General features: G+C 46.1%; 1 protein-coding gene across 6 annotated transcripts in view; it reads left to right on the forward strand.

The window, feature by feature from the left end:
- LOC125449782 (zinc finger and BTB domain-containing protein 7B-like) overlaps positions 1–16,191 on the forward strand; it is an 85,090-nt gene that overhangs the window by 21,989 nt on the left and 46,910 nt on the right. Inside the window, exon 5 of one of the 6 annotated variants that reach the window (XM_048525674.2) lies at positions 3,640–3,830. The exons of the other annotated variants lie outside the window; for them this stretch is intronic. The gene's annotated coding sequence lies outside the window, so the exon portion shown is untranslated. The remainder of the gene's footprint in view (positions 1–3,639; positions 3,831–16,191) is intronic. 6 annotated transcript variants of the gene reach the window in all.

Here is a 16,191-nt window from a genome sequence, read left to right on the forward strand (position 1 = left end):
ATTCGAGGAAGCTTAAGAGGCTGGAAATGGAGGAGCACAGAGATCTTGGAGCAATGGAGGAGGTAGCTGAGATGTACAAGATCAGGAGGAATTTGAACACCAGGATGAGAATCCTAGTTGACACGCTTCCTGACCAGGAATGAATGCAGGCCAGCAAACACATGGGAGCTGGGTGGAACAGGCTTGATATTAAAACACTCGCAGAAAAACAATTGAGGGTGTTGAATGAGCTGAGAGTGGATTGCTCTGATGTGGTTATTGCTAGATTAATATGTTGAAAGACCTAAGAAAGACTTCTGAAATGGTTGCACCCTGACAGATCTGGAATTGAGGGCTGCAAAAGCAGTCCCCGAAAACGCCTGCAGTGCACAAAGCCAAAAAAAACAGAATGGAACAAATGAAAGAAAAGACACGCAGGTTATTTCTTAAATGCACATAAGAGATTAGAATGTAGACGTGCAAAGAGGCCTTATTGAACGCTAATATGCAGATGCAGCAAGCTATTATGAAGTTTAAGGATATGTTATCGCAAGAAGAATTGAGTATAGGAGTAATGAAGTCTTGCTTCAGTTGTACACAAACTTGGTTAGCCTCAGCACATGGGAGATCTACATGCAGTTTTTGTTCCCTTTCCCCTCTATTATTGCCGTCGAGGGAGTCCAATAAAGGTTCATCAGACTTGTCTCCAGGATGGCAGGATTATCCTACCTAGAGAAATTGGGATGGGCAAGCTTCTGCGTTCTCTACTGTTTTGAAGAATAGGAGGCAAAGAAAGCTACAGGTCAAGAAGATTTGAGAGTCCTCATGCATAAGTTGCACAATGCTAGCATTCAAATTTAAGAGGGAAGGCAAATGGAATGGAATTTCAGAGGGAATAGAGTATAAAATAGGGAGGTCTGTCTAAAACTGTACTTTTCTTAAGGAGAGATATACATACATTGGAGGCAGTTCAGAGAAGGTTCAGTGGGCTGATACTGAGGTGCGGAGGGGCTGTCTTATGAGGAGAGATTGAGTACTTTAGATTTGTACTCATTGGAGTTTAGAAGAAAGAGAGATGACCTTATCGAAACATACAAAATTCTTAGGGAAGGACTTGATAGGGGAAATGTGGGGAGGTTGTTTCCCTTGTGGAGAGTCTACCAGAGGGCCTCATCTCAGAATAAGGAGTTGTTCATTTAAGACAGAGGTAAGGAGGAATTTCTTCTCTCAGCAAGTAAGGAATCTGTGGATTCTTTCCTGGAGAGGGCTTAGACCTTGGGTTATTCAACTTTATGCATACAAGGAGAAAATGCAGGAAAGTGGATTTGAGGATTATCGGATCCCATTGAATGATGGAACAGACTCGATATGCCGAATGGCCTACTTCTGTCCCTATATCTTATGGTCTTGTCTCTTTGAAATACACATATACTTAAAGGGACAGACAGTATTGATGTAGGTACGATGTTTCCCCTGGTAGGGGATCTAGAATTCCCTGCCCCAGAGGTGTGTTAATGCTCACTATGTTTAAAGTTGATGCTGGTGAAAATGCCAATGAAAAAGGCACTGAAGTGGATGATCAACCTTTGTCAGATTGAATACCCGAGCGCGTGTGGTGAGCTTATAAGGCTTCCTCTCATCGTTCATAAGTGTCACAATATTTGCAATAGCTTGCATCCAACGATCGACAGGCCACATACGAGGAACAGAAATATAAGTGTTAGTAGAAGAGATTTCGTGTAGGTGGTGTCTCGCAAGGGGGTTTTCAGGCTGTGGAACATGCTGGCGGTTGCAGAAATCACGCAAACATTTCCGTTTGGGTTAGATTGGTCGTCAGAGGGATGAAGGGACCGTGGGGCAGCCCATGGCCTAACAAACACTGACAGACTAGCTGCCTAGGCATCCAGACATCACAAATCTCCAAAACATAGATTCTTTATCTGGTGGTCACACTTTCCTGCCTGTGACAGCACACTCCTGTCTGCCACAACTTTGCTGCCAGAAGTTTATTGCAAGTGTTGTATGCAGGACGAGTGCTGTGTGAAAAATGTTACATTTTATCTTGAAGTAATATGTAATGAAGCTATTGTACTGAAGGGACAGAAAAGAGCAAAGCGCAGTTCGTTAAAATGGTGTGTAGGTCTTTTGACAGATCATGCCTCCACCTTCAAATCGCAAAGCATCAGACGGTACTTAGCGGGAACCCCCCCTATTCAATCCCAGTTGACCCCCTCCTAGTGCTTGAACTCCTTAACCTGGATTGTGGGGTTGGGGGATGTGCATAGTGGAGAAATGTGGAACTTTGTCCCACAGGAAGTCAAATATTGGAGATGCCTGAAGGAGGGTGCTGGATAAACGCGTGAAGGAGAAAGAAATGGTGTTGTGGCAAGATCAAGTGAAGGAGTTGCAGACGTACAGGCAGGGAGCATAGGGGTCGAACTGCCTGTGTCGAGCATCTTTGTCTCCCTCATGTGCTCTTTAGACACTGTTTAAAATTAAAAAGCCCCTTTCAGTATTTTAAATTTTCTGATAATTTACTATTTCGCTTTAATTGCTATTTTTGAAAGGAAACCTTCTAAAGAAAAAAAAGTGTGGCATAATCTTTTGAAGTTAAGGTGAAATGATTCACCCTGGAGGAGTGGTTTGTGAGTCTGCCATTATTTTGTTGCAATCAACCTGCTTGGACATGTTAGAACTCTTCTCCAGGGCAGGTGGGACTTGAACCAGGGTGTTCTAGCTTGTACCCACTGCAAGAGTCCTTAAAACTTAAGGCTCCAGTTTAATAGTCCTTACTATGCCACCATCTCACAGCTGGTGAGGTCTTGCGGGGTGACCTGAGGGACCATATGCATCAAGGGACCAGGTGAGGAATGTGTTAATTGAGGGTAATTTAGTGAGGACATGACCGGGTATGTCTGTGCAGCGGCAGTGTCTCTGCTTTTGGGCTAGGAGGCCTGAGTTTAAGTTCTACCTGTCCCAGAGGTGTGTCATGACAAGTCGGAACATGTTGATCAGAAAGTATCTACGAGGGGAAATAAAACTGTCGGTCATGTGTAGGTTGATGGTGTGAGAGTTGGAATTAAATCCTGATCAGAATAGCATGAGCTTGTATTCTGCCTAACCAATACTTAACCTCACGTAAAAACCGAAAGAACTGTGGATGCTGTAAATCAGGAACAAAAGCAACGTTGCTGGAAAAGCTCAGCAGGTCTGGCAGCATCTGTGAAAGAGAAAACAGAGTTAACATTTTGAGTCTGGTGGCCCTTCCTCAGAATAGAGGAAGCCTCACTGGACCGAAAACATTAACTCTTTCACAGATGTTGCCAGAGCTGCTGAGCTTTTCCAGCAACATTGCTTTTGTATTTAACTTCACATGCTGATTGATACAGTCACCGCTGAATGCAAGAGTCAACCTGACATTTGGGCACTTTTACAGATGGTGAAAACGTGTCATGGCTGCCTGTCTACAAGCAATCAAGTGACAACAAGAGATCTCTAGATGTGCAGCGCAAGACCGGCACTAAAATCTCAGTGGTGGGGCAGTGTTTTGGGAAGAAAGGCTGTCATGTTAAACAGAAAAGTTTAAGAAATCTCTCGTTTTTATTTCTTGGCACTCGGATGCGGCAAGAGTACTGTGTCTGATTGCTTCTGTTCACTTAGGGAGAAGTAAAGGCTTCCTCAGTTCTCTGGTAGCACTTTCTTGGACCTCCAGATGATGTACTAGTGCCTTGCAACTACCAGGCGATGAGCTGAGTTTGTGCAACGCCTAGCAGAGTAAGCTAAGTGACGGCGCTGGAGCGGCTAACAGGCACACTTGACGCTGAAAGATTTTTACGACAGGTCATTGAAAGGTCAGTTGGGTACTTTTTGCAGTGGAGTCTCTGTTGCCATGTCAGCAGAGATGTGGTTGACCTGCATGCAGCAAGATCCCACGAACTGCAATGCGGCTCTGACCTCTGGTAACTGGAACATCTTATCTCCCCTGGTAGCGCTTTGAGGAGCAGGAGGGAGGCTGCTCTGCCTCTTGAGAGTCCATGACCATAAGTCTGAAATTGGAGCCTAATCTCGGTGATGGCGACTGTGATAGTGAACCTAGTGAAAATCTGTCATCCTTACATGGTCTGGGTGTACATGTGACTCCTGATCCACAGCGATGGGGGTTGACTCTTGACTGGCCTCTGAAATGCCCTGTGCCAGGCAGTCTATTCAAGGGTTAATTATGTTTGGCTCTTTTATTTCACTTGCTTTCGATCATTAGTCCCAGGACACCAGCACAGAGTTGAGACGCTCTAGTGGCATAATGACAATGCCCTACCTCTGGGCCAGAAAACCTTGGTTTTTTAAGCCCTATCCATCACTCGGGTGTTCAGACAGCAGAGAGGCTGGATCAGAAACAGAAATTGTTCGAACATGTCAGCAGGTCTGACTTCATTTGTGGTGAGAAATCAGAGTTAACATTTTGAGTCCAGTCCCTTCCTCAGAACTGATGATAGCTCGGAAAAGGTTGGTTTTTATGTAGAAAATTGGGTTGGGGGGAGGGAGTAAGAGATAAATGATAGGTGAAGTTAGGGCCCAAAGAGTGAAGAGTAGTTGAGCAGACAAAGGAGTGGATAGCAATTGGCCTGGGAGAGTGAATAGCTACTAATAGGGACTGTTGGTGGCTAACAATGGGTTGCTATATTGTTATAATGGTGTAATAGCAAATCGTACGATAACAAGGCCTGGTGTGTGGGGGTTGGAGTAAGGTGCTTGAAGCCCTAAAATTGTAGCCTGTAGAGTTCTCAAGCAGAAAATGAGGTACTGTTCTTCCAATTTGTGTTGAGCTTCGCTGGAGCACTGCAGCAAGCCTAAGACAGAGATGTTGGCCAGGAAACAAGGTGGTGTGCTGAAGTGTTGAAGAGAGGCAGGGTCATTGCTTTCAGTCACTAGAGGGAACTTCCCTCCCGTTTTGCTCTACTGAGGCAAAGGCCTTGCCCATCCTTCAGCCTCTTGTTATTTTCCTTTTCAGCAATGCTTTCTTCACACGGGTAGGTGTTAGTCAAAGGGGAGAGTAACCTTGATGACTGAGTGACTTGATCCACTGAGTGCTGGTTGTTTTTGGGGGTTTGTGGAATTGTGTACACTGCTCACACAGTATGCAAAGCAGGTACCAGGGAGGGATTCTCCCTAATTTTTTTGTTTGAGAGACTTCGCACGAGAAATTATCTTCTGAAAAGGTCAACGGCATGTTTTTTTTAAGTCTCCTTTGATTTCGTCAGAAGAGGATGAGTGTTGGGCGTTTACTTTATAACAGTGTGCAGGAACACTATCTAGGTGAAGACGACTTTCCTCATCTCAGTCCTAAATGACCCACCCTGTAACAAGGAATTATACAGCACTGAAACAGACCCTTCGGTCCAACTTGTCCATGCTGACCAGACATCCTAAATTAATCTAGTCCTATTTGCCAGCATTTGGCCCACATCCCTCTAAATCCTTCCTATTCATATACATCCAGATACCTTTTATATGTTGTAATTGTACAAGCCCTGATCACTTCCTCTGGCAGCTCATTCCATACACACAACACCTACCCGTGTGAAAATGTTGCCCCCCTAGGTCCCCTTTAAATCTTTCCTCTCAAATCTTAAACCTGTGCCCTCCAGTTTTGGATTCCCCTTCCCTGGGGAAAATGACCATGTCTGTTTATCCCATCAAAGCCCCTTATGATTTTATAAAATGCTCTGAGGCCTCCCTTCAACCTTCGATGCTGCAGGGAAAGTAGCCCCAGTCTATTCAGCATCTCCTTAGACTGTGACCCCTGGTAACTGGAATCTCTTATCATCTTCGGTAGGGTTTGAGGAACAGGTGGGAGTCTGTCGTGCCTCTTGAAACTGTACCACCATATGGAGTAAGATCTGGAATTGGAGCCTAATCTCTGTGGTGATGACTGTGATAGCCAACATTGCTTGTTGTAAAAACTCATCTCATTCACTAATCTATTAAATCCCTACAGTGTGGAAACAGGTCCTTTGGCTCAACAAATCCACACTGACTCTCAGAGCGTCCCACCCAGACCCATCCCCCTATAACCCACCTAATCTACACATCCCTGAACACTACGAGCAATTTAGCATGGCCAGTCCACTTAGTCTTTGGACTGTGGGAGGAAACCAGAGCACCTGGTGGAAACCAGCGCAGACACGGGGAGAATGTGCAGACTCCGCACAGACAGCTCACCTGAGGGTGGAATCGAACCTGGGTCCCTAGCGCTGTGAGGTAGCAGTGCTAACCACTGAGCCACTGTGCCGCCCATTGGGGATGAAAACCAGCTATCCTTACCCTATCTGGATGTACACATGGTGGGGTTGACTCTTAACTGACTTCTGAAATACCCTGAGCAAGACACTGTGGTTAAGGGATAATGAAGGATGGGCAACAAATTTTAGTGAAGCCCATAGCCTGTGAACGATTATGAAAAGTGAGAACAGACTAAAATTCATGTGCATTAGTTCATGGGGTTCACCCGTCAGCTTGTGGGTGTGAATTCAGTGACTCTCAAATCCTAGCTGCTTCAGTAAAGTCTATCATTTAAAAGGCCTAACACCACCTTCCTGCTGTTGCATTCTGTATAATTGACTTGCGATACCAAACAAGCCACTGATGGTTTGTTGTGCAGTTCTACCATCAGTGGGTAAGTTGCATTGCTCTCTTAACACTCAGTAGTATGGTTCCAGTTCTGTGCCAAGCCTCAAGTGTAAAAATCCAGATTTCCATTCCCAACGCCAGTGCAAAAGGGAGCACTGCACTGTCAGAGGGAGCTGCACACAGTTGGCGGGTCAGCACTGAGTGTACACTGCTGTGTTGAGAGTTTGAGGTCATTGGAAGGCCCTCAGTGGATAGCAAGGTCCCACCCACAGCAATCACTGCACTTTGTGTTTTGCTGGTCTCGGCCGAGGGAGGAATGGTGACCCCGAGACTGCCCAGTCTTCCTATTCTTTCATTCGAGTGATAGATTATTTATGTTCGTTGACCATCCCTTCTCTTTCTTAGTCTACTGACCCACCCAAATGTTATCATCCCTGGATGCACAACCCTCTGAACAGGATTCAATGGGAGCATTAGGGGTCTAGAGGGAGGGTCTTGGATGTGAAGGTTAGGGTCTGGAGGGATTGTCTTCGATTGGAGGGTTGGAGTCTAGAAGGAGGGTCTGCAATGGGAGGGTAGAGTCTAGAAGATGGGTCTTCGATGGGAGGGTTAAGGGGCCAGAGAAAAAGTTGGTTATAGAGAGACGGTCAGGATCTAGAGGGAGGGTCTTTGCGACGGTCAAGGTACTAGAGGAAGGGTCATTGTGTGGTCAGGGGTCTATAGGAAGGGTCTTCAGTGGGAGAGTTAGGAGTCTAAAGGAAGGGTATTTGGGCAGGAGGGTAAGGGAGCAGATTGAAGGTATTGTCTTTTGATGTGCCGTGAGACTTTTCTTTGCTCACCTTTCTCTGAAAAGATTGACTGTAGTTTTAATAAGAAACTTTTTATGAAAAGTACGCAGGGCCACTCGTTACATGGCAGAGTGGACAGATGAGCTATGAAGACCGATCTATCCTGTCTCCATCTTGTCACCATCTGATCGCTGGACCACGATCAGGAGCAGGATTATGCTATCATCCGGGTGCAGGGCTACGCTGTCATCTGGGAGCACTGAATCCAACTGCAGAGCCTGTGCTGCAACAAGCGAACTTGACATCACTTGCCAGTGTGAGAGAGGGTGGGTGCATGGATTCAGACGAGGCCTGAGAGATTGCAGGCTGCTGAAACTGGAGCTGGTGTTTAAGTGGGTGGGTATGTGCGTGCTAACAGGGGATAGGGCGGATGGAGGAAGAGAATGGATGTTTACGAGTCTAGGCTGCAAGTCTGAAAGGGCACAGTATAACCAGGTATGGCATGTTTAATGGGCCAGTGGGTGCATCCATGGACAGGGTGTGCTGGAGGTGAAACAAAAGAATGAGTGGAACTGGGTGCTTTTCTCATGATATAATCATCGCTTGAAGTGGAAAATTTAAGGATTGAACAGTCAAGCACAAGCTTCAATAATTACAATGCTTTGAAGAACTAAATACGCCGTCTGTTCAATTGTGTTTTTGCATTTTTTTTGTTCCTGAGTTTTAAATGTCTTTTTTTAAAAACCAAATATCTGCTTTGGGGCAAGGCGTTTTGTGGTCACAAGCCTCTGTTATGTTGTGTTGGCAGTTTGGCACTGTAATGTCCTGGGTGAGTGAGGGAGAGGCACTTGCTTAGGGATTGTGTGTGTGTGTGTGTGTGTGTGTGTGTGTGTGTGTGTGTGTGTGTGTGTGTGTGTGTGTGTATACGTGTGCCTTCCTCCCCCCCCACCCCCGCCACCCAGACTTTCCAGCTTTACTGGAGACTAGAGGAACGTGTTGTGTCAGAACTTGACGCATGCCCGCCACGTCTGCTTGCTGGCTGCCCAAAGCCATAGAGAGTAGAGGCCAAGGTTGATGTTCACATCTGTGCAACGTGTGGGCTTTTGTGCAGAGATGAAGCGGATTTGAGGTTGCAGAGCCAAAGTGGGGAAGTGGCATTAATATGTGGATCGGCTGCGATCTGATTCAGTAGCTCGATGGGGCTGAATTGTCTCCTCCTGTGCTGTGTGATTCTGTGAAAAGGGATTATTACACACGTGGTTGTCCAATTGCTGCTTTTTTTTCTTCCAAAAACAGATGACCATGAAGCTGCAGAGTTCATGCCCTAACTTCTGAGTCAGAACAAGTCCTCTGCCAGAGATTGGAGCCGAGAAATCTGGGTTGATACCTGTATGGAGGGATGGTGGAGGTTTGCAGAACTGCCTAGCAAAGCCAGGCAGTTCCATGTTGTGTTTAATGCTGCACTTTAAGTATTATAGATAAGAGGATTTGAGTTCAGAAGTAGGATGTTTCTCAGCAGTTATACTGAGCCTCGGTGAGTCCACAACTGGATTATTGCGTGATGTTTTGCTGTCCCTATCCAAGAGAAAATATACTTGCCATCGAGAGCGTACGGCAAGGGGCCGTTAGGCCGATACCAGGAATGGCAGGACTGTCCTTCGAGGAGAAATTGGTTTGACTGGACCTGTATTCACTAGAGTTTAGAAGAATGAGAGAGGATCTGATTGAAATGTGTAAAATTCCAACAGGATTGGACAGACTGGATGCAGGGAGAATATTTTCCCTGGTTGAGAAATCTAGAACCAAGGGTCACAGTCTCAAGATACAGAATATAGTGTGATGAGGAAACATTTTTTTTCACACAGAGGGTGGTCTGTACCATGGAAGTCTGAGGAGGATGGGTAATTGAATATATTAGAGAAAGGGATTGATACTTTAGTTTTAGATATTAGAGGCATCCAGGTGTGCAGAGAAGTGGGAATACGGCATTGAAATAGTGGATCCATCAAGATTGTACTGAATGGACGATAGGGGATGTAGGGTTTTGGAGGAGGTGACCAAGATAGGGATGGGGTGTAGGGACTGGAGGAGGTGACAGAGGTAGGGAGGGGGCGTAGGGGCTGTTGGAATGAAGAGAGATAGGCAGAGGGTGTAGGGGGCTGGAGGAGATGACAGAGATAGGGAGGGGGTGTACGGGGCCGGAGTAGGTGACAGAGATAGGGAGGGGATGTAGGGACTGGAGGAGATGACAGAGATAGGATGAGGTGTAGGGTTTTGGAGGAGGTGTCAGAGGTAGGGAGGGGGTGTAGGGGCCGGAGGTGCTAAGAGATAGAGATAGGGAGGGGGTGTAGGGGCTGGTGGAACTAAGAGAGATAGGTAGGGGGATGAGGACATGGAAAGATTTGAAAATTCAAAACAACTCAATCAATTTGTTTTGATTGGCTGGGAGGAAGACTGGTACTGCCCTATTAAATGATAAAATGGTGCCACAGGATCAAGTTGTACTTGCAGCTCAAATCTGATCCTGCTGTGTGTTCACAGGGCCCTGGTGGAAGATGAGGGGCCTCAATGAATGCGGGGAGAACTCTTGCATTGTGCTGAGACAGCTGCAGGAGTTTAGCAGGTTCCTTCACACCCTGTCTGCAGTGTTTGACAGTGCTGATGCAAATTGCAACTTGGTGAGAAGTTCAGGGAATAAAACAGGCATGGAGAAAAGCCCCTTGCTCCCCCTGCCCAATTTGTGCTAGCTCATTCAATTATTCCCACCTTACCCTGTTCTTTCCCCCATGAAGCTTCCTTCAAGTGTCTCTACAAACCCCCTTTTGAAAGCTCGTGTTAGAAATGTTTCTACAGCCCTTTACAGGCAGCGCATCCCAGGTCAGAACAATTCCCTCGCTCTATCAAAATGACCAGTACAGCTCTGAAATGTTGCGATTTCTGATGGTGAAGTTCTATTTTTGATATTTGCTGCTGAATTTAAAGGGTGTTTTGGAGCATTGCTTCCTATTTTTGTTGATTAGTCAATGGCCGCTTCCTACACATAGATGCAGAGAGAGACAGGCGCAGCAATGATTCCCATTCTGTCCTTCACTTCCTGTCATGATCGGTGGGAGGTTAAAAGCACAGATTTGCAGCTTGAAGCAGGAAAGGCCAGGCAGAGGCACAACAGAGGTATGTGGACTGCTCACCAGTGAAGGGAACTAGTCCTTTTGTGCTGAACAGCCCTTTGGGACTACTCTGTGGTCACAAGGAGGCGCTACTTAAATGTTGCCGGTACTCCTTTTGAAATTTCAGCTAGTCACCTAAGCTCTGCAAGTTGTATTGGTGGCGGACAGGGTTGGCAGGGAATCTGGTGGCAAAATGGTAATGTTGCTAAACTAGCAATCCAGAGGGTACCCCTACGGGGACACGGGCTCAATCCTACTATGGCTCCGGTGGGAATTTAAATTCAATGAATCAAATCTGGAATTGAAATCCAGTCTCAATGATGGTGACTGTGACAGCCAATTGTTGTAAAAACCCATCAGATTCACTTAGGGGAAGGAAATCTGCTGTCCTTACCCATGCTAGGCCTACACGTGACTTTTAGCAGCCCTCTGAAATGGCCTGAATGAAATGCTCATGTCCAGGGGCAGTTAGGAAAGGCGGCCACAAATGCCAGCAGTACCTATGTCCGATGAAAGAAGCATCTTCTCAAAAGCAGTAAATGCTGGCCAGCTGACAACACCCATGTCCCACGAATGGAAAAGGAAGGAAGAAAAGACTTTGTTCAGCAGCATGGTGTCGTACCTCAGTGCTCACTCTCTGACAGGCAGACTTGAGCAACTTGAGCGGTGGTGGTGTTTCAGGAGAGTGGTTCATCATACGCCTGAGTTCCTAGGCATGTTTGATGAAATGAGCAAATTTCTCCCTCTGTCTCTGCCTCTGTCTCTCAGACCTTGGTTTCCAACATACAAGTTATCCTGTTATGTGTCCTGGGTTGTCATATTGCAGCTAGCTTAAATGTTATCACAGGCCTGCACTTGTCCAGTGTGATTTCTGATGCACTAGTGCAGAAGAATAACCTTCCACTAGTGGTGCCCATCCTCTCCTTTGCCTTGTGCATGACACTTCGTGCTTGTTACATAGGTAGGTGTTTCATAAGCCGTGAATACGTGATTGACCAGGACCTTTGATCAAATAGCCCAGGTGGCCTCTCCTGTGCTTCACAACCAGGCCAGGCCCTACTGGTGGAACTCTCGCCTCAGAATTAGGAGGTTGATGGTTCACTTCACAATCCAAATGCTTGAGCACATAAATCTATGCTGACACTCCAGGTGCAGTGATGCACTGAGGCTGTGTCTGCTGCCTGTGGTATGGGCACCCTAGCCATGATCCCCTCAGTGGAACTGTCTCGGCGCTGACTGTCCAATAGTGTGCCGGCCCTTAGGCGCTGACCCCCTAACAATCTAGTGAAACTTCTCTGAACTGACTCCAATGCGGTTCCACCCTTATAAAGTGCTTCATGTAAACCCCGAGGTTGTGGCAGTTGCTACAGATGTTTATAGATGAGCAAGGGAAGTGGACTTGTGATAGGGTGAATATAACACATTAACATCTGTCTTACAATTAGTTAATGGATCAATTTGTGAACCCTGAGTCATTGAGTCTATTAAAGACCGAGATAGACAGATTTTTAATTAGAAAGGGGATCAAAGATTACAGGGAGAAACCAGAGTAGATTGTGAATTACATCAGTCATGATCGAATGGCAGAACTGACCTTCTGGGCTGAATGGCCTAATCCTGCTCCTACATCTTATGATCCCTGCATTCGCTTATTCATTTTCCTTCTAAAGCACGTCAGGTGACACTTTTCACCGGACCTTAGTCCTCATGACAGTAATATATCAAATCAAAACTCTCTTGCTCCAGGGATGAAAGAATGCTTTCAAAGAGAAACAGACACCTGCACAGTGGTGCAGGATGTGAGTCTTGCTGAAAAACAAGACATGTCATTGAATCTTTCCATCTGACAATCAGGATAAAATTGTAAAAATGCCAAATCTCTGAGGAAGCAACCATTCATACTGCATGAGAATTGACTAGAGTTAACTTGCCAGCCAATCAGGTGTTGCCACATAGAATGCACCAGGGAACCCCTCTATTGGATTGTACATATTGTTGCCGCCTCTGAAATTTGGCCGTCTTGTGTCTGTCCTGATGAGTGCAAGATGCAAAGCTTTGACATGTCCCTAAATAAGAAAATTCAGTGTTGATCCCGAGACATGTGCTCAAGTCCCACCATGGCAACTGGGGGAATTTAACTGAACTTGATTAAAGAGCTGAACTTGGTGATAGTGTCAAAGACCCGTCTGACTCACTGTCCTTCAGTGAAGGAAATCTGCTGCCCTTACCAAGTCTGAGCCTACATGTGATGCCCGGCCCGTATTGACATGGTTGACTTCTAAATGCCTCGTGGAATAGCCCAACCGTGCCTCTTCAAACAATGAATCGCAAAGGTAAATCCCACAGCACTGAGCAATGGAAGCGTGGCATTCTCTCAACGTTGACCCTCTGACATCACCTATTGAGATACAACTGAACTGTACAGTGGAATGTCCAAGTTGTACTGGACAATGAACATAGACTGTAGAACATTACAGCGCAGTACAGGCCCTTCAGCCCTCAATGTTGCGCCGACCTGTGAAACCAAACTGAAGCCCATTTAACCTACACTATTCCATAGTATTCCACTATGTTTATCCAATGACCATTTAAATGCCCTTAAACTTAGCGAGTCTAATGAAGTATTAGCTTGATGCCTCAGTTTCACCTATGATGGTCAGTGCCCTTCGAAAGTAACTACCTCCGCACCTTGGATGTGGTATATCAGCCTCGGGCTGGGTGTGATGCAAATTTACCAGATCTTGGGGATGAAAGGGTTAAATTCTGAGGCTTGATTACACAGACTGGGCTTGTATTCCCTTAAATTTGGAATATTGTTTCTATAATTTTGGAATGGAAATGATCTGTTGAGGGCAGAACCTTCAAACTCAAGCTGAGGCCTTCAACATGGTGTCAGGAAGCACTTCCTCACACTGAAATCTGGAACTCCCCATTTCACCTCTGAAAGGAATGCTGCCGGGGCTAGCGGGTGGGTGGGGTGGAACTGGAATTTTAAAAACCAACATTTTAGCAGGGCGGGGACCCGGGAATGGATTGATTTTTGTGAGATAATTGTATTAAGAGATATGGATTGAAGCACGTAGTTGAGTTCCAGGTTGGTACGGTGATGGGGTGAATGGCCTAACTAGCTGACTCATGTAGCTCGATGGCCTCCTCCTGTTCCTGCCAACCATTCGACTTGTCCTGGCTTGCGAGTTCTTTGTGCCAAATGGCCAGCACATGCAGCAGTGCCCATCAAGTCACTCTTTGTGCGTCTGTATGTGTGCGTGCACCCGCAGCCTTTAGAGACTGTCAAGGGGCGGAAATGCACCATATTTGTTTCTTTTAAAATCCAGAAGGTCTTTTGAAATCCAGATTTAAAGCGCGAGGGGCGCAGGGAAGGTAGGGGGTGGCGATGGTGGGAAGCTGGGCTCCCAGAACTGGTTATTAAGGTTAACTTAAAATGGCTGACTCACCAACCACACACAACTGGTCGGTGCTGTTCAGGGACAAACTGAACCTTAAAGTAAGCTCCCAGTATAATCTGAAGCAAAACCACGGGATTTTGATAATTACTAGGTGGAAAGTCAGCTGGCGATGTCTCTCCCCAAATGTATTGCTTTCCTATGAAGGGTTGGGCAGTATCTTTAGACAGAGGGGCCCCTGTGAAGGTGTGTGTATATATGTGTGTGTATTTTCCCTTCATTTTAACAGTTAGAAAATTTTTTTAAAAACTCCCCGATGGAAGAAGCTGAACAGGCTAATTGCTGGTCCTTGTGTAATTTTTTTAAGCTTCCTCTGTACTTGCAAGTTATTGCTGTGTTGGTGCATGACGCAACCCATTATAATACTCACATAGTATGAGGAAGTGGTGTTGAGCTTTAATGCATTGATCGATCACTTTAACCATTTGTATAGCAAATTACATCGCAGTTGTGAAAAAAGAAATGAATTTGAATGTCATCAACGAATATAATCCTTCCAAACAGAGAGAGCCAAATTGGATTGGTGCAGCTCCTCACAACGTGGCAAAGCGGGTTATAGCCAATGAAATACTTGATGAAGTGTAGTCACTGTAGTCGTGTCATACCGATTTGAATATACCGTACTGCTGCTCGTGGAAATGCTGAGTAGGATCAGCCAGGCTTGAGGTACCGCCATTGTGTTGCCCCTCCTGCCTGAGAGGCATCGGTCTGTGATTAGCCACAGCTGGCTGTGCAGAAAGAAAAATGATGGATTTAGAATCATAGAATCCCTACTGTGCAGGAAAGAGCCCATTCGGCCAATCGAGTCTGTATCGACCCTCCAAAGAGCATCTTGTGCAGACCCATTTCAAGTTTTCCATCCTATCTGTGTATCCTCGCGTTTCCCATGGGTGATCCATCTAGCCTGCACACTGTGGGCAATTTAGCACAGCCAATCCATCTTAACCTGAACATCTTTGGACTGTGGGAGGAAACTAGTGTACCAGAGGAAACCCACAGACACTGGGAGAACCTGCAAACTCCACACAGACAGTTGCCTAAGGCTGGAATTGATCCTAGGTCTTGTCATTGTGAGACAGCAGTGCTAACCACTGAGCCACTGTTTTGCCCAAATTGATTTACATTTACATTTCCCATGAACACTAGATGGATTCCTCGCTGTGCTTCGCAACCAGTGGAAACATTTTACAGTGGCAGTGCTCTTGTACTGCAAGAAAATGGACAGCCAATTTGCACACAGCAAGCTCCTACAAACAGCAGTGTATGATCTGTCTCTGTGATGTTGCGTGTGCAGTGATTATATTGGCCTCAGGATGCTGGTGATGTATAGAGGCTCCTCCAGCAGCATACCACTCCCTCGGTGCTGGCACTGGAGGGTTGTTCTTGATGCTCAGCTCCCTAGAGTCTGAACTTAAACTCAGAACCTTGTGCCACAGAACCATGGAATTACAACATGGCTGGGGAATCAGACACATCTGATTCATTCTCCCAGTTAAGCTGAATTCTGTTATTGGCTATCTTCGTCACCAAGGCACAAACTTTCACTTCAACTGATGTCGCTGGTCAGTGACCGGAAGCAGAGTAACTTGTAGTACCATGATTGATCCCAGTACCTTCTTTAACTTCAGTGTGCCTACAGCAGCCTCTGTCTCCTCTTTTCCTTGTCGTTGTACCTTCCTCTTTTGCTGAGAGTCTCAGTCTTCCCAAGCTGACACAACAGGGAGCTTCTTCGATGATGCACTTCCCACCCTTCACTTCTCAAGCAGCCACCCCTTTGCAACCTGACGGTCCTTGTTCTTCTATAGGATGTACACAGTGCTGGCAAGGCCAGCATTTGTTGCCCACCGTGAATTGCCCCATGAGAAGGTGGTGGTGATCTGCTTTCTGTAGTCGCTGTGGCCCACGAAGTATCAGTAGGCCCTGGGACTGACCAGTGCCTGATGGCCCAATCTGGTTGTCCTCTGATTTAGACCTTTAGCGTTTCATTGTTTGACATGACAGAGTGGAACAGTGGGGCCACTTCAGAGGATAGTTAAGTTATGAGCCTGGAGTCATGTGTAGGCCCAGACCTTGTGAGGACAGCAGATTTCCTTCCCCATTAGTGAACCCAATGGGCTTTAACTACTGTCTGACAGGTTGTCATTGTCATCGTCACCATCGCCAACA

The sequence above is a fragment of the Stegostoma tigrinum genome, chromosome 47 (assembly GCF_030684315.1).
Source record: "Stegostoma tigrinum isolate sSteTig4 chromosome 47, sSteTig4.hap1, whole genome shotgun sequence".
Lineage (NCBI taxonomy): Eukaryota > Metazoa > Chordata > Chondrichthyes > Orectolobiformes > Stegostomatidae > Stegostoma > Stegostoma tigrinum.